A 25,408-nucleotide genomic window follows, 5' to 3' on the forward strand; every position below is an offset into this window, starting at 1 on the left:
TCTACAGAAATACTGATAATAAATCTGAAGAGGTTTTAATTTCATTATATATGTCAATAATTAGATTACATTTGGTGTATTGTGTTTAGTCTAGAGTGTCTTACCTTTGATTGGAGATTGGATTGTTCAAAAAGACTCAGCTAAATGCTAGTAGGATTATACCTGAGATGGAAAGGTTTTCATATAAATACAGGTTCAGATATCTGAAATTATTTTCTTGTGTAAAACAATTAGAGGAGATATGATCGGGGTGTTTAAAATTGTTAAGGAAATTGATAAAATTCAAGGCTCAATTTTGACAGTAATCCAAGATGACTAAAAAATTTGTTGGGTGACCAACTTAAAATCCCTTGTTGTCTGATGGATGACTAGCACTCTGGAACACTCTATACTTGTAATGTTGACTCTAATCATTGTTAAATTCCCTAATTACAAACATAAAAATTTTGGTCTTTTTTTTTCATTTGTTTGCCTTTTTTTGTTTAAAAAAAGATTATATTTTATACAAAAGAAAATGTAGATACAATCTGACAAAATGGGCTGGAAACAGTAGGAAATGTTTGATTTTGTGATTAGCTAATAATGCTCGTTTAGTCACTGAACTCTCTGTCATGGGCAAGCTTTGCTGCTTTATGCACATAAATTTTGTACAAAGTTCAGTTAAGCTTCAGTTGCTATTTGTGGTAATGCAGTACAGTGCAGTTAATCACATTACCACACATTGTAGTGCACAATGTTTGTATGCATATGTGTAGGTGGGAATTGACAATGTAAATGAGTGCAGGTAGTATGAATATTAATTTCTAATATAGATACTTAAAACAATAAAAGTAACATAGTTGTCTCAACTTCCTACCGATGAACTAAAACAACATATTTATGGAATCAAACTCAGAATTTTCATTGTTAATCATAAAAGTTGAAACACTGACACCCCAACCCCCTCAGCTAAGGAATATAGGAAATATGGAAGGTCTAACTACAGTGAGAAAAGTGGAAAAACCCATGAGTTATACAGAGGATAATAATTATAACTGCAAACACAATTTTATGAAAGTTTTAACCAGTGTGAAATAGAATAACAGTAAATAAAATAAGGTTAGCTTTGCCTCTCTTTGGTCAGTCTAAGACATGAATGTGTGGTGTGTGTGTGTAGATACGCAGCACACAGGCATTATGTATGTATTTATGGTATAGTAGTATGTATCACAGTTGTGATGCAAGTCTGCTCTCATTACGGGCTGTACTTGATAGCAGGCTAATAAACTAGTTAGAATGAGAACTTTGAGTGTGATTGACCAGTAATGCTGTTTTGTTCAAATGTTACACAGTATCTAAAAAAAGAAACAGTGAATGAGCTGTATAACTTTTAATGTAACAAAACTTCGTGAGAAGTAAGGCTTAAAAAACTAGACATTCCATTTATTATGACATGGGCAGGGATGAGAGGGGTACCATCCATTATGACTGCAGAGGATATGGTGAAACAAATCTATACGGCAAAACATTTTACTTCTATTTTTTTAATTACCTTATTCATTTATTTATTTTTGTGCATGTTTTTTAATTTTTTATTTTAGTTCTGAATTTTAATTTCAACATTTTTTTTCCAAATTTGTGCATTTTTCTCACTGAATAGATGGGAGATTAAAGAGAAACCATTTAATATTAATTAAATATATGAATATAAGACTGTTTTTTAAAAAGTTGGTTACACCTCTTCCTTTATCAAAAACTCCCTAAAGAAAACTACAACAGAAATCTACTAATGAATAACACAAAAATGTAATTACAAAATTCCATGTTCCTGTAATGAAACATACATTGAAGTAACTGGACAAAGAATTGGAATGGAAATAAAAGAACACAAAAACAGTATAAGACTAATAAAATACAGAATTCAGCCATTGCAAAATGCACTATATCAACTGGACAGAGCTCAGTGATTTTGATCCTTCCAGTGCTATATATCTATGGTATCAGTCTTTAAGAGTGAGCAAGATGGTCCTTCCACCTCATGGACCCATAGGGGAGGAGGAGGCACATCCAGTTACATAAAGATGCAAAAATGCCAAATAACCTTTAATGTAATTTTTAGAAACAAATAAGGTGTAGAAACCTCCAAATTCTTGTAATTGGATAATTTTTATGGTATTTTTTTTCAAGTAACGAGCACACACTTCTGAACAGCCTGAAAATTTCCTTAAAATTAAGCCTTGAATGATATGTTTAAGACTTTATTTACTCTATTTGTAAAATTGAGAGTCAGTATGACACAAGACTTATCCTAAAAGGTGTGTAAATGGATAGTATCTCTAAAGTTATAGTGTGCAATATCCACTATGCTGATTAGTGGGCATTTAGAAACCATGACACTGATTGAGTCTTGAAAGACTACTACTTAAATGTGTATAAGGAAATCCCATATTATAATGACAAAAGTTAAAATTCATTTGTTAGAGGAAGTGTTCTGAACAAGATTGATGCTGGTCTTTTGTTTTAAATGTTCTGTAAACAATTTGGATTCAGATGTAAAACTTAGATTTCTAGTGGATACTGTTTTAAATTTGAGGACATATATATGTAGATATTTTTTTCAGATAGACTAAGAATGTAAGTCTTAGTCACAAATAATTGGTGTCACAGGAAAATATTTGTAATTCATTTTCTTTATTCAAGAAATATTTTAGTATTTTATGGTTCTGTTTTAAACTAAGCAGCGTTTAAAAATTATTGATTGCCTTTATTTTAATGCAGGATAACAATAATAAACACTGTTTTTATTTTCTGCATTTTTGCACTTATGTTTATGAAAATCAAACATTTTCTGCTTGTAGTTTTCTAAGTAAAATTATATTTATGTTATTATGTACAACATGGCTTATGTGTAGAAAAATAACAGTTAAAAATTGTAAGTAATACAAACTGATATTAAATTAGTGCAGACTAAATTCTCTTGATTGCTTGTTCTTAGAAATATGAAGATTGCACCATATAATGTAACATTAAAGAACAAAAAGGAACATTTTGGTTCTATTCTTTAAAATAAACTAACCCTAAGTAAAAGAAACCAGCCCTTATTATTTGCATATTATCAAGCTTTTCCTCAAATTAACTGTATTCACCACTTTTGATAGTAACCCATTGTAGAAACCAACTACCCTGTTAGAAAAGCTGTATTAGCTGAAGATTTTCCCTTTTCTGCCAGAACATATATTTGTGTACCTTAGTCCAAGTTCCATTAAGTCCCAAAAAATGTTTAACAGTATCAGTTTCCTTAACTTAATCTTAAACATTTCAATCATGTCCCCCTCCAACTCTTCTTTTTTCAAGAAAAAACATTTTGAGGGATCTTATCCTATCCCTATATGATGAACACTCCATCCAAGGTATAATCTTAACAATCCTACTTTAAGCCTTTTTCAACAATTAAAATTTTCTTTTATAAGCTAAGGATCCCAGACTGAACACAATACTCTGTATGTGGCCTGACCAATGACTTGTATAATGGCAGTATAATCTCTTTAGACTTGTTTTCAGAATTTTTGTAGATACAGTCTAAAATCCTATTTACCTTGCCACTGGCAATAGCAAGTTGCTTGAATGGCTTAAGATAGTTTTTCTCAAAGTGTGGGATATATGCCCCTTAGGATGATGCATATGATCTGATTTCTTGGTGGGTGTGGATGATTTGGGTAGTGTCAATAGTGCAATAATGCAAAACTAAGCATCTTAATGTATTTTATATTAATGAAAATAATAAGTGATTACTATAACCTGTAGCATTTTAGTGCATAGATGTGTATTACATCTTGTCACTTAACTTGCTCTTTTACCCATTAAAAAAAAAAGATGGTTTGGATGGTAGAAGTTTGAGAAATGCTGTCTTAAGAGATTGATCAGTTAGAATAAATCATTTTCTCCCATAATACTGTTAAGGTTACTCCTGTTGAAATTATACTTGTAATTAGAATTAGTCATTACTGGTGTAGCTAGTTGCATTCATTGGGTAATAAATTCTTCAAAGCATTGTTGTAAAATATTGTTTCTATTCTCTCAGTCTTAAGTTATTTGTTGTTGATTTTTGGTTGTTTGTTTTGTTTTCCAAGGTCAACTGATAATTGAAAATACTCTTTTTGTTATATGAGTTATACATCAGTTGGAAACCTAAACTTCCTTTGGTCAACAAATACTGCTATGACATCATGCACTTTTTTTGGATAGTTGTCACTTGAAAACCTTTTTTTTCAATAATTGTTTTTTTTTAATTCTATGAAATTTAGAGTGAAGGTAATTTTGAATTCCTGAATTTATATGACAGACTATCCTTCACTGCCTGAACATTTAATCTTGCACTTTCTTGTACTACATCCTGTTTCTCCAGTACTTTCAGAGTAACTTAACTTTTTGTTGAATTTTATATTATCACAAATATCTATATGCAGTGTAATTAACTCAGCTTATAGAAGGTTGTTATGATTATTAGGGGAAAAAAGCAGCAGAAAAGTATTGAATTAAAACAACCTTTTTTTATATAATACAGAATTAATTTAATTAATTTAGCAATTACTTTAAGTTGTAGTTTTTTATATGGTCAGAAATTGCTAAAAATTTTATTTACTGATACATATAATGGATACTAAAATAGTTTTCTTTAATAACATTTATATCTCCTTATCCTTTTTTTTGCTATTGTAGTGTTTTATGTAGCTGGAAATGTAATGTATCATGAAACATTAGGCTTAATTTACTTCCAAAGAAAAAGGAAACAGTGTGAAGGAAGTATATCTGATGAGACTTATGATCATGTTATTTATATGGCACTAAAACATCTGAAAAATCAACTAGCCAAATTATTAAGCTAAAGACATGTATGGAAAAAATTTTAAATTGTCTCATTCTCCAAAAGAGACCTTTTTTTTTTTTGAAATATGTAACATGTTTTCATATACAGAGTGTCCCAAAATGAATATACCAGAAAGAAAGTTGAATAATTTGTTTATTATTTGAGGTAACAAAGAATTTCAAAAGGAAATATCTTCTGAAGGCTTGCAAGTTTTATTTGAGTTAATGATTATTATTTTACTACTTACATTATTTCTTATTTTTATTATTTATTAATATGTTTTATTTCAGAGCTTACCCTGTTTTTGAGTAAAATTACAACTCCTGAAGAGTTTCCCTGATGTGTCACCCACCCCTACAACTGTGTTGAAAATTGTGTTCTCAAAGGTGGAACATCAAGTTAAATTGATTATAGCTAATGGTGGAAGACATGTAGAAGTTTGATAATTAAATTAAACTTAAAAGCCTTCAGAAGATACTTTTTGAACTTTGTTGTTATCTCAAAATAATAAAAATGTTATTCAACTTTATTTTTGGAACACTTTTTTTTTTGCATTAACTTATTGCTCTCTAAAAAGATTCAGAATTGACCATTGTATTATAGTCATCATTGATTTTATAATGTATTTATCATTTTTGTGGATGTTTTATTTATTTACTTTTGCCCCTTGCAGGCTTTTAATAACATCTCAAGTTGTCCTTGTGAGATGAACATCCAAACTAGAGAAGTTTCTTCTGAAGCAAAAATAATTTCTGACATTCAAGTCTATTTTCCATCCTTCAACAAGGAGATACAAAATGAAATTACTTCTTCTGAAAGAACTTCTGCATTTCATCAGATGTCTGATGGCATACATTCAGTAGCTGCTTAGAATGAGCAATCTGGAATGGAGCCATTACTTACTATGTCACTCATTCAGTGAGATGGCAACACCCTTCAGGATTATTACTACACTCCTAACACCCAAGTAAGATTGAATATCATTATTAATTTATCTTTGCTTGACTGATATAGCTCTAGAAAATAATATCAGAATACAGAAGAGATTGTTTAAGCTGTCTGTTCTTTGTGTTTTGTTTTACTGCTTCATCAGGAATCTTAAATTTAACTGATTATACATAATCAAAATTAGCAACATTCATTTTGAAAAATATTTTAACTTTCCTATTTTTTAACTTGTTATTTTATTGTGGGGATATCAAGTGTGCTCCCAGATATTTTTAGTTTTTAGCTACTAATTTTATTTATTAGAGTTTCAAGAGTACGTAACATTTTAAGTATATTGGAGAAGACAAAGATGTATCATTGATGCTTGGCTTTAAATGTGTAATCAGTAATGTCTCTGATTCTTAATGCTTTGAAATTCTTCACTTTACTGGTTAGATGCTTAAAGCCATACATAAAGGTTAATATTTGTTTTTAGATTTAAATATAGTTTTAAAAAAACCTAGCTTCAATCCTATATCTCTGTGGCATAAAAAATTTGTTTCAAAAATGTTTTATTATACCATCCAAGTTATTCTTTTAAATCTTTATGAACGATTTTTATTTTTGTGATTGGTGAATTTTATTTCACCCTTCTCTCACAGATAGGACTCAAAACTTTTCAAATTTGAAAAATTTTATCTGGCATAGAAATAAAAATTTTTAAGTTTGACAAGTTTCCTTTTGATGGATATGGTGTATCAGTTATCTTTTATAGCTGTGGATCAAGGTACTAAAGAAGTTTTGGGAATGGAAATTGCTCAGAGCAGGTATTCTTACTCTTCATGAGAATACATTGTAAAGTAGTTCAGAATACTTTTTCTAGGAAATGTTGCTATAGAAAACTTTAGAATAAGTAAAACTAAGATTGTATATGTTATATCTAGTAGCTTTTTATACTGCTTTTGAAAAACTGCATTTTAAAAGTATCTCAAATGCTCCAACATTTGTGCTACAAGATTATGAAATTGATAACTCTGCAGTCCAAAAACAATATAATCTTTTTACTGGTCAGAACAGTGAGTAAAAGTACTTTCTTAATTTTTCAATACACTGATGTCCTTACATGCAAAGAGCAAATGTTTACAAGGGATTAACTTGATTAATTGATAAAATCAATTACATATGGCCATTGATTAGTGTCACATGAAATATTCAAATAATCATTGTTACAATTAATTGATTAATGTCACATGAAATATTCAAATAATCATTGTTGCAATTAATTGATTAATGTCATGAAAACAATCAAAATATAACCATCTTTATTAATTTTGATTAATTTATGGTCAATTAATGACACAAAAATATTCAAAATGTGTCATTATTCATTTTGATTAGTTCAATACCATTCAGCTTAATCACTTACAAAAATAGTCAACTAATGGAAATTGATATTTCCAATTATTCCAACTACCCAAGTAATCAGACTTCCTTTGTCATGACTAATTCTGATGATATGCATGCTTTTTGCTTGTACCTGAGATACAAAGGTATTTTGTTGGTAACCTAACTAGCCAAAGTGATGCATGTTGTTCATGTTTACTTTGTCTGTCTTAATAAAAGCGTTACTTAATACAGTTTTTTACTTTTTACAATAGATAAATGTAACCAGTGTTATTTACAGTAAAATTGTTAGAAAAGTTATGGCAAATTAATATACATTATTTTGTATTGTTATAAGCTTGAAGTTTTTACACTTATAAAATTAATTGTTCTGTAAGTCTTTCTCACTGAGGATGAAATTAGGAAAGAATTCTAAAACATCTGTAATTAAATATTTTTTATATTACTGTGGTTGTAATATTTCAAAAAATACTTTTATTTTTACCTTATGAATGATTTTAATCTTTGCAAAAACTCATATAATATCAAAAGTTTTTTACCAAATAATAAACTTTGTACTGTCTTTGTTTTATTTGGTTGAGTGTGATTTTTTTAACTGAATTATGTTATTATTTATCACATACTGTGAAAATAACCTATATTAGTTTTATCACATCAAATGTAATGATAATTGTTTTTCTTTTTTTAAAGAATTAATTTAATTAGTTTTAGTAGAGTAGTTGGGTGAAGAGTGTGTGTGTGTTCTTATAGCAAAGTCACATCAGGCTATCTGCTGAGTCCACCAAGGAGAATCAAACCCCTGATTTTAGAGTTGAAAATTCATAGACTTACTGCTGTGCCAGCAGGGAATAGGGTGAAATGTTATAGGGAAAAAACTAGTGGAAAATTATTAATCTTATTTTCATCTTGTTACTGGATTTATATTCTATTTTATATGTATTATATTTTCCTGTATGTTTATTATTAAAAGATAATTGAAATATTTTAACTGAAGATACCTATCATATTAATTGAAAGGTATTTGAAAAATGTCTTTAAAAAGATCATAACAAGCTGAAAATAGGGATATTAGAGTCATATGTGGATTGTCTATTGGTTAAATTTAATTGATTAATAAACCTGGCAATTAATATATTAGAAATTCCAGTAATCACCAGCTCTGATCAAGAGGAGATATATCCTTTGTTTTCTTCATTTAGTCCAGATCTCTCTGTTTTTGAACCTTTAAGGCCTTCTTTTCCATCGTTTATTGGTGATGAGCAGAAATGTTGTGACTGTTGACGATGTATAGAAATGAAGAGTCAAGACAAAACATAGAAATCTACAAATGATTTTTAAGTATTGGTTTCATATCTTCTGCAGTCTCCTTGTATAAAGTGGCCTTATTGACTACCTTTAGATACTTTAGAGAAAAATTATATGATTCCCCAGTGCTCTCTCATCTCCTTAAGTTTTTAAGGTCCTTCATCCAAAATGATAATTTCAGCTACCTACATGTACTTTCTCATCATTGATTTGAGCCCTTAGCTTCACGTACTATGTTTTACCATTCCCTTAAGGGTTATTTTTTGTTGCTACTGGCCTGCAGATATTTGTGCTGCATGTGTGAAGAACACTTTATCATTCTACCTACACCTTTCTATACTCGGACAAGGCCATTTACCTAAGACACTGGCAGCCAGAGAAGGGAATAAATCCTTTACGCTGATTTCTTTGACCACTATTTCTCATCTTTATGATGAACTGTTTGTTTGTTATGTCCAGTGAGGGCCTTAAAGTTTTAGGTTGCTTTTTGAGGTGTTAAACAACTTTTTATTCATTGAGAGGTTGGTATAAAAACTGATCCATACTAATTATTCTGGGGTCTCTGTGGAAGTGAAGATAACTTGTGTGAATCGTATCTCTTTAGGTTTGTCATATGTCCTCAGCAGCCTAGTTAAATTATCCATCAAAGGACATTGTGTGGGCTGGTATGTGGACCTCCTCTAATACTTTTATCTCGCATTATTTGCATGATTTGGCAATATCTTCATCTGAGGGTTTTTTTTACTATCCCCTATAACTATCTTAACCACATCCACTAGATTACAAGGAAGTGTAAGTATTTTCATTATGAACATTGTCTCTTCTTTACTTTCCAATGTCTTTTACTCTTTTTTTCCTCAGGATCCTGCTTTTTGGTGAGTGTTTTCCATTCCACACTAGCAACCATTAACACACTATAATTTATATAGGTTGCAAAGGATCTGTAGAAATCAGGTGTTCTATAAAATCACATAGTGGCAGACTGAGTTATACTAGTTGTATTACTGTACTATACTGGATAGCCACTCGTGGACTATCATAAATACAGCATAGTGGGATCATGCCCATCCCTAATGAAAATTAGATTGAATAAACTTGTGGTCAATTTGTTGCTCATCCAAACTCTTGAATGCATTTTTTTAAAATACTGTATTGTAGAATTAAGAACTTAACTTGTATACTATTAAAATATGGATTATTAGCCAAGATTTTATGTTATACTAATTGGTATAACAGACAAAAACCAGTTTAATAACATTTTGAATGTAAGACATTAAAAATGGTATCAGTGGGTATAAGGTTAATTAAATATGAACAAAAAGCAAATTAATATAAAACTATTTAGTTGAGAGTAGGAAAGTGGTGTTCTGCTATTGTAGATGATGTGGTATTTTCCAATGTGAAACAAAAACAAATTGAAGGGAGACATTAGCATTTCAGTTCATCCTGCCCTCTCCCCATATGGGTGTTGGATTTAGAATGGAACTGATCAACATAAGTCTTCACACTTGTGCTACAAATGCCTCTGTTTTTCCCTCATTCATACTAAAGTGTTGTGAAAAGAATCACAGTTCATCGTTTGTTATCTTCCTGTGCAAATATCTCATGTAGTTCATGAAACAGAATTTATGGTATCAGAGCTCAAGAGCAACAGTCTTTTTTTTTTTTCAAATGTGAATAAGGCTACTTTCATAAGTCTTCTATTCAACTGCTTTAAGTAGCACTTCTTGTGAGATATAAAATGAAAATAGTCATTATCTTATGATTAGCAAGAGCTGTAAAATTTAAATGTTTTTTATATACTTGTCTTACTGTACAAATCACTTTCAGCTGCACACTACATGAAACATGTGCCTAGTTAGATCTATTTATTTTTATATTGGGGAGCCTAGTCTGCAACAAGCTATTGTTCTCTTAGAAGTTTAGTACAAAGCAACAAGACGTAAATACATTAAACATCAATAATAAAATATGGCATTTTGAAGTAATCATCAGCACTTGTTATGCCAAATGAAAAATATTCACTGGAATGTAAGTTAAAGTTACAGCATGTAATTGTAAGATAGTTAGTTTTATATTTGACAAAATAAAATGTTGTACACTTTTCTATTTGGCAATTAACTGAATTAGGCTGCAAAACAATTATCATATCTAAACAGAGCCTGTGTCTTTGTCTTTCATAACAAATTATGACACATCAGTTGACTTTGTACATTATAGAAACAGGTGGTTGTGGCATTGGATGATACATGAAAGTCTTATTGTGTCTTAATTTCTTTGGGGAAAGTTTATCCATTATTTTATTACCTACATGATTTCTAAAAGTTTTGTAACAAGTTGTGTGAAAGGCAACTCCTAAACCAACAGTAATGCTTTTAAGTTCCTCTAACAGCAAGTGCTTCAGACTACATTCACCAACATCCAAATTTAACCATTGTTTTGCACATGGCACTCTTCACAAATGTTCAGTGAAAGGTTGAATCTTTTCCTAAACAGAGTTGAAGTGTATTAAACATTCATTTACTTTTGTGTTTTTTTCATTTTAGTTTTCTACAATTTGCATTGAAACTAGGTTCTGTTGTTATTGCTTGGCACCCTTAGCTGCAGCTAAATTATTGGTTTAGATTAGTCAACCAAAGTCAGGTGCTGTTAAAGACCAATCCATGCAACTGTTTACATAGTAAAATAAAATCACATAGTTCATTGTAGATGGTTAAAATTAACAAGCCATACTCATTGTTGCTGCAAGAGAACTTTTATTTTTCATAATAAATCATCTATTGCAAATAAAATTATACCATCAGTTGGTGGGAAATAACTGAACAATAAAGGCTACAACTGATGACCAAAGACTGATCTTGTAACAATTATAGCTTCCATCCTTTAAGTTTTAAAGTTTTATGCATCTTCACCAAAATAATTTTTAAATAAACACTATAAATCGTCTTTTAATAAAATAATACAAGTAAGAAGACAACAATGTACATAGAGCAAATAATGCTCTATAACTATTGAAATTTAAGTGGCATTATAAGTAGGACAAGAGGGGCATAATGTAATTCCCTTTGCCACTTGATCTGAACACCACAGTAAACTTTTAAATTGAAAACTAACTAACATTATTCTGTTCTGAAAATTATGAAATATCATATGTAATTAACTGTGTTAAAACTTTGCTTGCATTGGTCATGTATGTAACATAGAATGTCAAAAAGAACAATAACTTATGAAACAGAGCATGGAAGGCTCAAAAACGGGCCTGGGATACTTTTTGTAGATATCCCACACTTTCGAACCTCGTTGCTTTCCAATGGGCCTGTGCACATGCTAGGTGGGTAAGACGTCAAAGCCAGAAGGAATTTTGGATTAAGTTCACAACTAGCATATCTTCTACCACCAGTTCCAAGGTCATATGGGACAGGATTCGAAAGGTCAGTGGGCACTACAATTCTGTTCCCCTCTCGATCTCACTCTCTGATGGTCAGGAGGTGGATGATGTCCAGAGCATCGCTGATACTCTAGGTGAGAGCTTTTGCCAGGTATCTAGCACTTCTGCTTGTTCCTGCACCTTCTTGGCCATCAAGACTCGGGCAGAACATTCACCTCTTTTCTTTTGAACTGACTGTCTCTTTGACTATAATTATCCCTTTACACTGGTGGAACTGAAAATGGCCCTTCATCGGTCTGGCAGTACATCTGTTGGACCTGATGATGTACACTATGACATGCTGCACCATCTATCTCCTGCTTCTCTTGATGTCCTTCTAATTGTCTTTAACCAGATCTGGCAGGAGAATGTTTTTCCTGATGCCTGGCACCAGGCTATTATTTTACCTTTCTGTAAGCCAGGGAAAGATCCCATGATTCCTTCAAACTACCGTCCAATTGCTTTGACGAGCTGTCTCTGTAAGACCTTAGAAAGGATGGTTAATGCTCGTCTTGTTTGGTTCCTCGAATCAAACAACCTCCTCTTGCCCACCCAGTGTGGGTTCCAACGACAGCACTCCACCACAGACCACCTAATTCGACTTGAAACGTCAATCAGAGAAGCCTTTCTCAAACGCTAACATCTTGTATCTATATTCTTTGACGTTGAAAAGGCTTATGACACAACATGGAGGTATGGTGTTTTGCGAGACCTCCATACATGTAGGTTACGTGACCATTTACCCATGTTTATTAAAAAATTTTTTAATGGACAGGAGATTCCAAGTTTGTGTGGGTTCGACATTTTCCCGTTCTTTTGTACAGAAACTTGGAGTCCCTCAGGGCTGTGTTTTGAGTGTCACACTTTTCAGTATAAAGATAAATGCCATCACTGAACAACTCCCTCTCACTGTTGCGAATGGGCTGTATGTCGATGACTTTCACATCTTGTGTCAGTCGTCGAACATAAGATATATTGAGCAGCAACTACAAACTGCCCTCAATCGTGTACTGAAGTGGACTGGGGCAAACGGTTTTAATTTCTCTCTCTCTAAAACCGTTTGCATGCACTTTTGCCGCCAACGGGGTATTTACCCTGATCCTGAACTTCATATCGATGAAGTTTCGCTGCCAGTGGTCCCTGAGACCAGTTTCTTGGGGCTTATCTTTAACTGTAAGCTGACCTCTATACCACACTTAAAGCAGCTACGGGTCAAATGCACAAGAGCACTGAACATCCTCCATGTCCTCTCTACTACCAGTTGGGGAGCAGATTGATGTTCTATATTAAAGGTATATCGTGCTCTTATTCGATCAAAACGTGACTATGGATCAATGGTCTGTGGCGCTGCCAGACACTTGGCCTTAAAGATGCTAGACCCCATTCATCACCAAGGACTTCGACTCTGCACTGGAGCTTTCCGCACCTCTCCAGTTCAAAGCTTATACGTTGAATATCATGAACCTTCTCTGCACCTTCACCGTTTGCAACTATCTTTACTGTATTCTTCAAAACTTCGTTCTTTACCAAAGCAACCCACCATGGAATGTGTTTTCCTTCCTCGATCTGCCATTGCTCCGTTTGACCTTCGCATCCAGGCCCATTTGGATGACTTGGGTCTGTCCTTGGATAACATTGCAGATTCCACAGGTCAGCCCATCCCACCATGGCTTATTACAGCCCCAAAATGTGACCTTTCTTTCAGTCATCTGAAAAAGGCAGATACTCTAGATTGGAAGTACCGTCATTTATTTAATGAACATCTTTTAAACAATCATTCCATTCCCATTTATACAGATGGTTGCAAATCAGGTAATTCAGTGGGCTCTGCTATGGTTTGCTGCAGTTCGGTGGTTGTGCGCAGAATCCCCTCTACAGGTTCTGTTTTCACTGCTGAACTGTATGCCGTATCTTTTGCCTTGGATTATATTGAAGCTGAACAGTACTCCAACTGCACTATTTATACTGACTTGCTTAGTTCTATACTGGCCCTGGAATCGCCACATGTTGGGTCACACCCTGTTCTCGCTGATATTCAAAACCGACTGGCTCATTTCTCATAAACTGCTACTTCTATCCAGTTTTTCTGGATACCAGGCCATGTTGGTATTCGCGGGAACGAGTTTGCAGACACGGCAGCTAAATCTATCTGCTCCGGCACTATCACCACTGTGCCTATTCCGTACATGGACTATGGTCCTGTATTCAAGGCTCGGCTCCGTGCCAGCTGGCAGTCCACTTGGAGTTACAACAAGCAGTTTCAAATAAAACCCTATATTGGGCTTTGGAAGTCTAGCTTCCATAAGGGTCGGAAGGAGGAAATTGTTCTAACTAGACTACGCATTGGTTACAGTTTTTTAACTCATCGTTTTCTTTTATTTGGAACTGTTGCACCAGTGTGTAGTTTGTGTAACACTCAAATCACTGTGAGCCACATTTTAGTTTCTTGCCATCGTTACGACTCTCAATGATGGCACTATTTTAAACGTTTTTTCCCAGTGTTTATCTGTCATATTGGACTGTGTTATTGGTGATGGTGACACTGTCCACCGTGATAAAGTTTTTAGTTTTTTAATGGCCATTAATCTTTTTAATCTCATTTAAGTGTTGGATATTTATTCATACACCTTTTTAATTGTGGTTCCCTTTTCAAAGTTTCAATCTCTCTCATTCAATTTGAAATTGGAAAATGGCCAGAACATTAAATAACTCGACACCAGGACTAGAAAGGCCAACTTCAGGTGACAAACGCTGCTGTTTTAACTACCCATTAGTCATCCTGGCGAGTTGTTATTCCAATTTTGCTGCATGTCTTTTAAACTTTTATTACTTTATCTTTTGGTACTGGCCATAATGACACATAACCCAGAACCAGCACTGGAGAGACCAACTTCAGGTGACTGACGGTGGTTCTTGTACTTACCTGTTAGTCTTCCTGGCGGGTTATGATCATTACCATTCTACTACAGGAAGTCCTTTACAACTTTATAGACTGGATGTCAACATTGGTTTTATGAAATTTTCTGTTTTTAATTGTTGTTTCGTTTTTACTTTCCTTTACTTTTACAAATTTTACTACATTTACTTGACTTTTACCTTTTTACTGGACATTTGGCTACTCATTATTACGATTTTGCTATATGTCTTTTAAAACTTCTATTATTTTACATTTGGATAATGGCTGCTATGACACACAACCCAGAACCAGGACTGGAAAGGCCAACTTCAGGTGACTGACAGTGGTTCTTGAACTTACCTGTTAGTCTTCCTGGCAGGTTATGATCATTTCCATTTTGCTGTAGTAAGTTCTTTACAACTTCTTTTACTCTGCTTTCTCTCTTGCCATTGTAAACTAGGTGTCAACATTGGTTTTATGCTTTTTCTGTTTTTCAATGATGTTTTGTTTTACCTTCATTTCCTTTTCTGTATTTTACTACATTTAATTTATTTTTACCTTTTTACTTTTTTGTGCCATAAAACACTGAATCAATCAATCAATCAATCCAAAGACTTTTACACTTGAACTAAAAATAATGATATATATTTTATAGTGATATGATTGTTTGTTTTTCATACAAATGTCCAAAGACTTTTATACCTGAACTAAAAATAATGATATATATTTATAGTGATATGGTTGTTTGTTTTTCATACAAATTTCCAAAGACTTTTATACTTGAACTAAAAATAATGATATATATTTATAGTGATATGGTTGTTTGTTTTTCATACAAATTTCCAAAGACTTTTACACTTGAACCAAAAATAATGATATATATTTATAGTGATATGATTGTTTGTTTTTCATACAAATTTCCAAACACTTTTATACTTCAACTACTGAAATTTCATTTATGGAAATAAATTTCATGACATTTTCTAACAATTTTATTATTATTATATAATGTTGATAAACTTTATCACCTCAAAACAATAAAATATTTAGGAAATGACTAGTTTTTGGCTATAAGTCTATATCATGTATGAGTTCCAAGTGTTTCTTTCATTATTAGAAAATAAATATAGTTTTTGAAGCATGCAGATTTCAATATTATAGAATACAAAGATTACTATATGGAGTACTCACATTAAATGTGTTTTAAATGTATGATTCATGCATATTTAAAGTGATGTTAGTTATCCATACTTGGATAAACTAGGACATTGTAAGAGGAGGGGTCCAACTAAACATCTGTTAGTGCAGCTGATAAATACATTACTTTTGTTTATCTTAAAACTGCATACAGCTTGTAAGTTTAATAATCAAATTATTGGAGTCTACAAAGTCAATATGAGTAGCTCAGTTACATTTTAATTCAATGATTTCAAAGCTTCTACCTGTATTTATAGTAACCTAACTGATATTAAAATAAAACAGTTAAAGACAAATATTTCATATTTTATATTATTTTGGATGTCAGTCATAGGAAAATCTTTTTTTTCTAGAGTATTATAATTTTGAAACAAAGAAAAAGCAATTTTGTAACAACATAGGTTATACAAGTTATAGGTGGACTAAGAAGTACCAACTGAACCCTATAGTACACACAAATTAATGCCTGGAAAAGCTGAAGTGCAAATATTTACTATGGCAATATTTAATTAATGTTTAGTGAATGTATTCATTTAGAAATAAGTTATTGGCTGAGGCTGTAGCTGAACTTGCTCTAGATTTCAGTTTTAAGTTCAGAAAAACCAAGAACATTAAGATAATTGATAGAGCAGTCAAGTAATAATACTGACCTCTGATATTTTTTTGACACTATATGACAATTTTATTATTCAGAAAAGAAAATTAATAGGTTTTGATCCCATCAAACCCCTACCCTAAATCCCTGCCTTCTTTTACAACATTGAATAGTTATTCATTTTTGAAAAAGAGAAAAAAAAAGTGTGGATTCATCCCTTGGATCTGTATAGTATATCTGTCACCTGTGTATATGGCATTAAAGAATGATATTAATTTCCAGAAGAAAAATGGATAGAGGCCTAGACCCCTTGAACCTCACCCTTCCCCAGGCATGGGCCTGCTTGTACAACATTAAGTTAAATAGAAACACAATAAAGTTAGAAACATAACACTGTGTTAAAAAAAAAATATATATATATATATATATATTTAACTACTTAACACTTAGCAACCATAGAGTTGGTTTTAGGTGCCATTAGTCAATTTTTTTCCCTCTATTAACAGATGGTTTTAGTAGCTTTATGATAACAAAGACAGGATGATTAAATTTACTGGCAATGTAAATCAAACCTGAAATCCTCAAATCATGAAGCACAAAATGATTTAGGGAAGAAAAACAATTTACCATCAGTCATATAGGAAAGATAATAGAAGTTAATGTTTTCTTTCATCGTGGATGATGTTCTAGTTAAAACAGTTCTTTCGTGGTGAATGTAGATAGGATACACTAAATATTGGTAGTTTTGTTTTTGTTGGAGTTATTCTGCGTTACATTTTAGTTGTGTTTTTTTAATACAAAGATTTGGTGCCTTAATTACTTGTCAGTCTTTGATGCTATCCATAAAGTAAGAATATACAGTGTTCATAGATAGATGGCTTAGTGGTAAGCCACAAATGTTGAAAATCATGGTTCAATAACCACACTGGGCATAGTGCAGATAGTTTGTTGTATTTCTAATGGTTCCTAAGGAGCACTGAAACTAATTTTTTAATTTTAAAATCTTGCAAAGTATTAAATATGCAGCTGAATATTTTAAAGTCTTAGGCTGAAATGAAATGTTACTACTCTCAGTAGGCATGTGTATAAGAGTAATAAAAAGTGTGATGTTAACAGATGAGAAATGAACATTGTTTTCAAACAAACTGGTGTTCATTGTAATGCATTAAAAGTTATTTACTTATAGTATATTTAAGTAATTTTTATTATTAATGTTTGATTATTGTTGATCAATTTACTGTCAGGATACATCTCTAAATTTTATAAAATTGTTTGTAAAAGGTCCAAAAATTTAGACAGTCAACAAGCTGTAGGAACCATGTGACTTTGTGCTTAAAACCAAAGTAGTAGTAGTAGTAGTATGGACACGTCGAATAGTGATATCTTTGTAACATATAGTAATGCTATTATGAAGCAAGAAAGGTATGTTGAGACGTTGGTGGTGCTCGTTCCAATTATACATGTCTGTGGTTAGACATAACCAGTTGATGTTGGTACGTTGTGTACAGCCAATATAGAATATGTAGAGTACATCCATAAATGGAGGTTTGGTTTCAAGTGATAAATATCTGAAAAGGCAGAATAACTGGTGACATGGTCAAACCGTGGTCTGAAGTAAGACTGTTGTAAGCTAAATCATAAAAAGTTGCATGCAGCTACATTTGTCACAGGTGATCTTACAGACGTTTAATTACAACAATTGCTGATTTATCAACTGATATGTAATAGGAAATGTGAGAACAAAATTCATCTTTGCATCATATTAAGTCTTAGAGCTATGGCTTATTAAATAAACCAATGTTTTTACAATATTGGGTTTTCAGGTGATTTTACAGCCTTTCTATGAAACTCCTAAGAGAGATAAGCTTGGTTTGAGACCATTTTTGAATTCTGTGAGATTAATTCAGTCAGTGTTGCATTTGCAACACATTTGTCAGCCTTCTACCACCATTACTCTTGCAACTTTAAGCAGCCAAAGTTGCCGAAAATGAATTAGTCAAGAATAACAAAAAATTAAATTTTACAGGGCTGTAAATCAGAAACTATTAGAGATATTGATCTAATCTTTGGCAATGTTTCATTATATGGGTAGATGAGCACATGTGAATATCTTCAACCCATTCTGTGGGGATCATCTGCAGCCCCCTGGATGATTTGACATGGAATGACCCAATAAGATTTAACAGGCCCTTATTCATCACTTATATTATTAACATGCACATTAACAAAAATAAAATTTGTCACCATGATCTACACATCCTAGGATAATGAAAGTGAAGAAACAATATTAGTTATCCCTGCTGCTCCAGAGCTCTTCATCTTGTAGAGAGCTAATGGTTTTTAGTAAACTTCATGAAACGTAGAGGGAACCAATGGCTTTTAGAAGTTGTTAAGAGAAGTAACAAGAACTAATTGGATTTATTTATATTACCTTCATTAAAAGTGGATTTAGATAACTGTATTGAATGATGTAAGAATTAAACAACATAAATAAATTTCAGGACTCGAGATGTTTATTGTATTGTGGTATTGATATTCATAGTTATTTGGTGTTTTGTCTTGAATATACTTCAACGGTATCATATTGAACATTTTCTGTAGAAGTGTATTTGGAATATACATTTTTGTACACACCCAAAACTTCAAATTTTTGATAAAGTTTCTGATAAATACTTAACTTTAATTTTAATTTCTTTACACCATTATCTTATTTTATTCACCATTTTAAGTAGATATGTGTTAAGTAATTGTCTGTAAAGATTTGGAACTTTTGATATTATTACTATTCATCCTATTATGGTTTGTATGGGTACCATTTGTTACTGGACACATCCTGCAGTATACTGTGAGAAAGTACTGAATATCATATCTCTTTTTACAGTATTACTTTGATTTCCAGTATCCACTCTGTGTGGCAATCATAGTCTACACTACAAGTTGAATCTGTTCTACTTTCACGTTCTCCATATTCAAATTATCTCTTCTTTTCTCAGAGGTCAGAGAGTTATTGTCTCCATTGATGGAATTTTCTCTTGTTCCTTCACTTTCCCTGATCGTGTTCTCCAATTTTCAGTGCTCTCCTCTTTCATAAACATTTTCTATGTTGCTATTATGCCTCTCATTCTGTTTCTTGTTTCATTGTACCAGTATGCTCATGATACTGCTTTGACTGCTCACTGTGCAATAATGTCCATTCTGAATAAGGTTCTCCAGTCTGTGGTTAATTCATTCTCAGTTTGGTATCTTTACTGTTGTCTCACCTTCAATGTATCCAAAACACATTGTGTTCTCTTTGGTCCTACCCACCATACTCATCTTTATTTGATGTTTGTGTTGATATCATTTCTATCCAACTTTCTGCTTGAGCCACATACCTCAATATCATCTTTGATAGAGATCACACATGGAAACTGCATCTTTCTGCTTTCTCTAACTTGGTCTCTTGTGGTCTTAACCTGCTGTGATCTCTAATGAGAACTTGTTTGTGCTTAAATCCACCTCTTTTACTGTACACATACAAGACATTTATTTGACTCTGGCATACGGTCATGCCTCCTGTAGTTCTGCTTCCCCAGCTTTCTACTCTTGTTTCCAAGTTTTAGAAAGCCAGGATCTCCACCTTGCTTTCCATGCTAAGTTACCTAGTCTGACCCAGGAATTGTACAACTGTCTAAACTTTCTGTATATCCTGTTCCTCCCAAGACAGCTTCATGCTAACGTTACAAAGTGCTTTCTTTCTCAAATTATGACCTTCTCTGATGTCCCTGCCAAAGTGAATTTTCCCACGGATGGTTTTAGCACCTGTTGATCATATTTTGAACTTATGTCACTTTTGCCAGATAATCCTAATCATGTTGCTCTTCTTATCTATCCTGCTGCATTCTGTCTATCCAATGCCATGCAGTCCATAACCTTAACTGCTTAACCTTTTGGGAATGGCTTGCCTCCATCTTTTCACTTCATGTATGTTTTCACTGTTTATCTTTCTGCTGTTGCACTTTATTTAATTTGTTCTCACTGTACTTCCCACTTTATCCTTTTTACTTTCCTTTCTTTCTCGTGCTTTCTATACTTTCACTCACCCCTTCACCTATCTCTTGCATTTTATATTATTCTTTTTTTTTTTGTACTTTTCTTTGCTTGGCCAAAGAAAGGGTGTAAATCCTCTAACAATCCCTTAATACCCTCTTCGAGTTTGAATGAAATATTATCACACAAACTGATGACGTCGTTTTGAAACTTTTCTCAAAATTTATTGAGCATTGGGGGAATTCGTGACGACGAGAAACCCACTTGAAGTAAAGTATTCTCAATACGGCTGGTATGAGTATCAAAAACGTAATTACAATAAAGTACAAATAACGTTATGACCTTCTTAGGTCGTCTTCAGGTTGGCTCTCTGCAACTCCCAGTTGCCGAACGCACGTCTTAGGAACGACAGTGTAAATGGGTACGGGATTGAAGGGGGCGTTGCAGTTAAATGTTAGATTATTAATTAGTATAGGTATAAAGGTGTTTCTTTATATTGGTTTAATTTGTTGTATAAGTAGGGCTTCTTTGATTTTGCCTTTGTTTATATTTGCTTCCCTACTTAGTATCTGGATGTTTTCTACGGTTGTGTTGTGTTTATTTGATTTGCAGTGTTGAAAAATGTGTCAAAGCGTTTTTTTTGTGTTCTTTGAATCTGGTTTCCATTGTTCTGCCCGTTTCTCCAATATAGAAATCGTGACAGTTGTTACATTGCATATTATAAATAATGTTGGTGCTCTGTTTGTCAGTTTGGTGTTTACTGGAATATTGTGTTTTGTTATAAGTTTTTCTCCGATCTCTCCAGTAAAAATGAATATTTTTGTCTTAAGCCAACTAACACATCATTTGTTTTGCGTTAAAATATTGATTATTCTTACTGTTCCTTTACGTTTGTCTTTTTTTTTTTTTTTGTACAAACTTAGTTTCAGAGATATTCAGAATTTTTAAATTTTCCTGATCGAATCTCCTGTTATATAGTAGACCACCTATCTTATTCATTCTTGAGGAAACAAACTTTCGTCTGAAAATACTGCATTTTTATTATTCTGAAACCGGCCAGAGTTCTTGATAAATCAATAATACCAGTACCTGACCGTATGACTTCTTTCAAGCTAGTAGTCGTTTTAACAACCGAGAAAGAATTAATATGCTTGCATTTGTAAAACTGATGGCACACTTTTGTCTTTGAGATGTATAAACGCTTACAGAAACTGGTTACAGGTTGTCTACTAAACTATTAATCATTCATCATTTTGTTACCTTCTTAAATTAGTAAGATTCTAAATGATAACATCTCTAAATATTTGAATGTCTAAATATTCACTGCAGTGTTGTTTAATATACTGAAAAAAAACACACGTTCGTTTGTAACCTAAATTAATAATTAAACAGGTTTCTATTTAGTTAGGGCCTGGCATGGCCAGGTAGGTTAAGGCGTTCGGCTCGTAATCTGAGGGTCGCGGGTTCGAATCCCCGCTGCACCAAACATACTCACCTTTTCAGCCGTGTGGGGGTTATAATGTTACGGTCAATCCCACTATTCGTTGGTAAAAGAGTAGCCCAAGAGTTGGCGGTGGATGGTGATGACTAGCTGCCTTCCCTCTTGTCTTACACTGCTAAATTAGGGACAGCTAGTGCAGATATCCCACGTGTAGCTTTGCGCTAAATTAAAAAAACAAACAAACAAACAATTCTATTTAGTTTCCCCTCGGTGGACTCAACAGATAGCCCAATCTGGCTTTGCTATAAGAAAACGCAGATCCTATTCATTTAATAATAAAGAATATTTGGCTATGACTCTAAGTAACACTAGTAAAACAAACTGATGCAAAAGCGATTAGAATTACAAATAATATACAAGTAAAAGACGTTAGTGATCTTACTTTTAAGTTTTAGGCGCAATTTAAAGTAAATGTTTAGTTGTTTTAATCGTGTTGAAAGAATCGTTTGAAAAGATTCGGTAAAATGGGGGAGAGTTAATAAAAAAAAAAAAGGTACATGTCATTAGTAATAACGATTCAATGGCTCCGGTGTGATTTTTAGAAATGAAATAAACATTACATGAAACTAATATGCAAATTAAAAATAAAATGGAACGATTTTTTTCTGGTTTTCTTATGAATCGAAAAAGATATCCCATCTATCAGACAAAATCTAATCGTTGATGTTAATATGATCAGCTGTCAATGTGATGGAAAATCAAATAATTTTGTAAGTGTACGAAGCAGAGTGCTGACACCCACAACATCTCAAATTCCACTGCCTTTCGGCCCAGCATGGTCAGGTGATTAGGGCAGTCGACTCGTAATCCGAGAGTCGCGGTTTCGATGCTGTGTATTGACAAAAGGTCGTAATATCTAATCAAAATCATGTTAGGTGTGAAAAACGTGCGGGCCATAAAGGATTACGCCAGTAACTTAAAGAAATGAATTATAATTTGACTGCCAAACGTATAGCTGCACTTATAGTATTGATAAGAACTTTATAGCAAATATTAATTAATTAGCTGGGTCATATGTGTTGTTTTATCCACCTTCATAACCCAAGATGAATAAAAAATTCGGCCTGGTTTAATATTGTGCGGAGGATGTGGCAGCTGAGATGGACCAATAGTTCCCTTGTACTTCCTTAACATTGTATTAAAGAAATGCCTTACTTTAGAATTACTTTAGATTAAAGAGTAACTCAAGAGTTGGCGGTGGGTGGTGATGACTAGCTGCCTTCCCTCTAGTCTTACACTACTAAATTAGGGACGGCTAGCACTGATAGCCCTCGAGTAGCTTTGTGCGAAATTCAAAACAAACAAATCTAGTGCCTTTCACTGTCTATAGACAGTTGTTGGAAAACACTTAGCTTTACTTTCCTAAAGTGGAAATGAAACCAACCTTGTATCTCTACTTATTAAATTCTCAATCTCCACCCTTAAAAGAAGATATTAAGTAGAACTATAATATATTGAATAGAACTAATTAAAACAATAAGATGTCAATATAAAACTATAAACCTACCTTAAAAGTGTTCATGTAGTTCTTACTTTCAGCCTCGTTCTTTTCTCTTCAAAATATATTCAAGTATTACACGTGAAACCAAAGTCAAACCTACTTAATCTCTAGACTTCATATCCTAAATACAATTATTTTTAAAAATTGATATTAGGTACTTATACACTAAAATAACTAACTTCCTCTTGGTTTTACTTATTTTTTTAAAAGATGTTTTTCTTAATCAATAATTTAGTTTCTAAAATACTTTTATACTTACTAGCCCTGCATGGCCAGGTGGTTAGAAAATAATTAGAAAATAATTGATAACAAAAACAAGAAACCTGAGAATTTCTCAAAAATTCTCAAGACACTTCAACTTTTGGGGAGAAACTGAAAAGAAATCTATTTACTTATTTGTTTTCGGTTGTTGTCCGTGGGGAATCTTTTCATAAGGTTGATAGTGATAGAAAAAGTCAGCGTTTATACAATGCTGAGAACAAGTTTTAATTATAAATATAGCTGATTTTTTAAAATAAAACTATTAGGTTTTATTCATACTAACTATGATGAAACAAGGTTTAACCTTTAGGAACAAAACATGAAAAGAAACATCTTTTATATGATATTATTTTTATCTGATTTGAGAAAGCAAAATAAACTGGTTATTTCACACACCAAAAAACACATAGTATAACATAAATTTTCCACCAGCACGAGTAACGAGTTTCCCTATGACGTCACTTGTATAAGATTGCATAAATATATATATATATACATATACATATACAAATAAAATGGCACTTTACTACTTGCCATCAAGTAGCGCTGCTATAGCTTCAGGATATTTGTGCTGTAGTATCGTATGCCTTAAAGTTTCATTACTCCTTTTTAACCATATTAAATGCTAAAGTGGTATTAATTAGGTAGAATTACGAGAACAAGTTCAAATATCAGCATTTCGGATACGTTTGTGTATATCACGAAAAAACTCGAGGTCAACCTTTAGAAAGTTGTAACTAGTTACATGGCAGGCACTGTGACTAATTAGAGTCACAGTGGTTCTCCTCTATAGTACACATTTCTAATAATAACAACATTGTAATAACTCAAAATGCACTTGTAATTACTTCGATTCATTGTCGAATATAAAACCCATCACACCAGACACGCGCTCAGAGGCGTAGCTAGGGTTTTCAGCGCCTGGGGACAAAGTCAGTTTTCGCGCCCCCTCGTTACACAATTTTCCTAATTATGTAACATCAATTTGGCGTCCCTCCACCCCCTATGCTGCGCCCGGGGACAGATGTCTTCCCTTGCCCTCCCTAGCTACGCCACTGCACGTGCTTTACAAATTGAGCTAAGATCGTAGCACTTGCTCGTAGGGTGTTTTAACACTCAAACTACACTTCCTCTTCAGCCGGCCTCAGTACATTCACTTACGAACAGAAAACGGCGATAAATAACGGACATGAATTACTAACCACATATAAAGCTCTGTTCATTCTACTTGGGTCCTCACTGTTTTTTTAATTTTTCAATAATGAAGTTACTAGTACTCATGCATATTACCTATTGATTAATTTAAAAAGGGAATCGTAGCTTAATCAATGTTAAACGTTTATACATCCACCGAAACCTTGTACATATTTATAAAATTAATTATTGAATGTTTAAAAAAAAAAACATGAATTATACAATTTTCTGAGTGAATAATAAACAGTATACATATTATTCTAGAAACAAGTTTTATATATTTCTTTAAACAGTATTTTTAGGCTAACATATGTAAAAGTATCTT

At 32.7% G+C, this 25,408-nt stretch overlaps 1 protein-coding gene across 2 annotated transcripts in view; it reads left to right on the forward strand.

The window, feature by feature from the left end:
- The window catches only part of LOC143233105 (uncharacterized), a 44,803-nt gene that overhangs the window by 3,945 nt on the left and 15,450 nt on the right, over positions 1-25,408 (forward strand). For both annotated transcript variants that reach the window (XM_076469011.1, XM_076469013.1), the window contains exon 3: positions 5,520-5,813. The gene's annotated coding sequence lies outside the window, so the exon portion shown is untranslated. The remainder of the gene's footprint in view (positions 1-5,519; positions 5,814-25,408) is intronic.

This window comes from Tachypleus tridentatus, chromosome 12 (assembly GCF_004210375.1).
Source record: "Tachypleus tridentatus isolate NWPU-2018 chromosome 12, ASM421037v1, whole genome shotgun sequence".
Classification (NCBI taxonomy): Eukaryota; Metazoa; Arthropoda; class Merostomata; order Xiphosura; family Limulidae; genus Tachypleus; species Tachypleus tridentatus.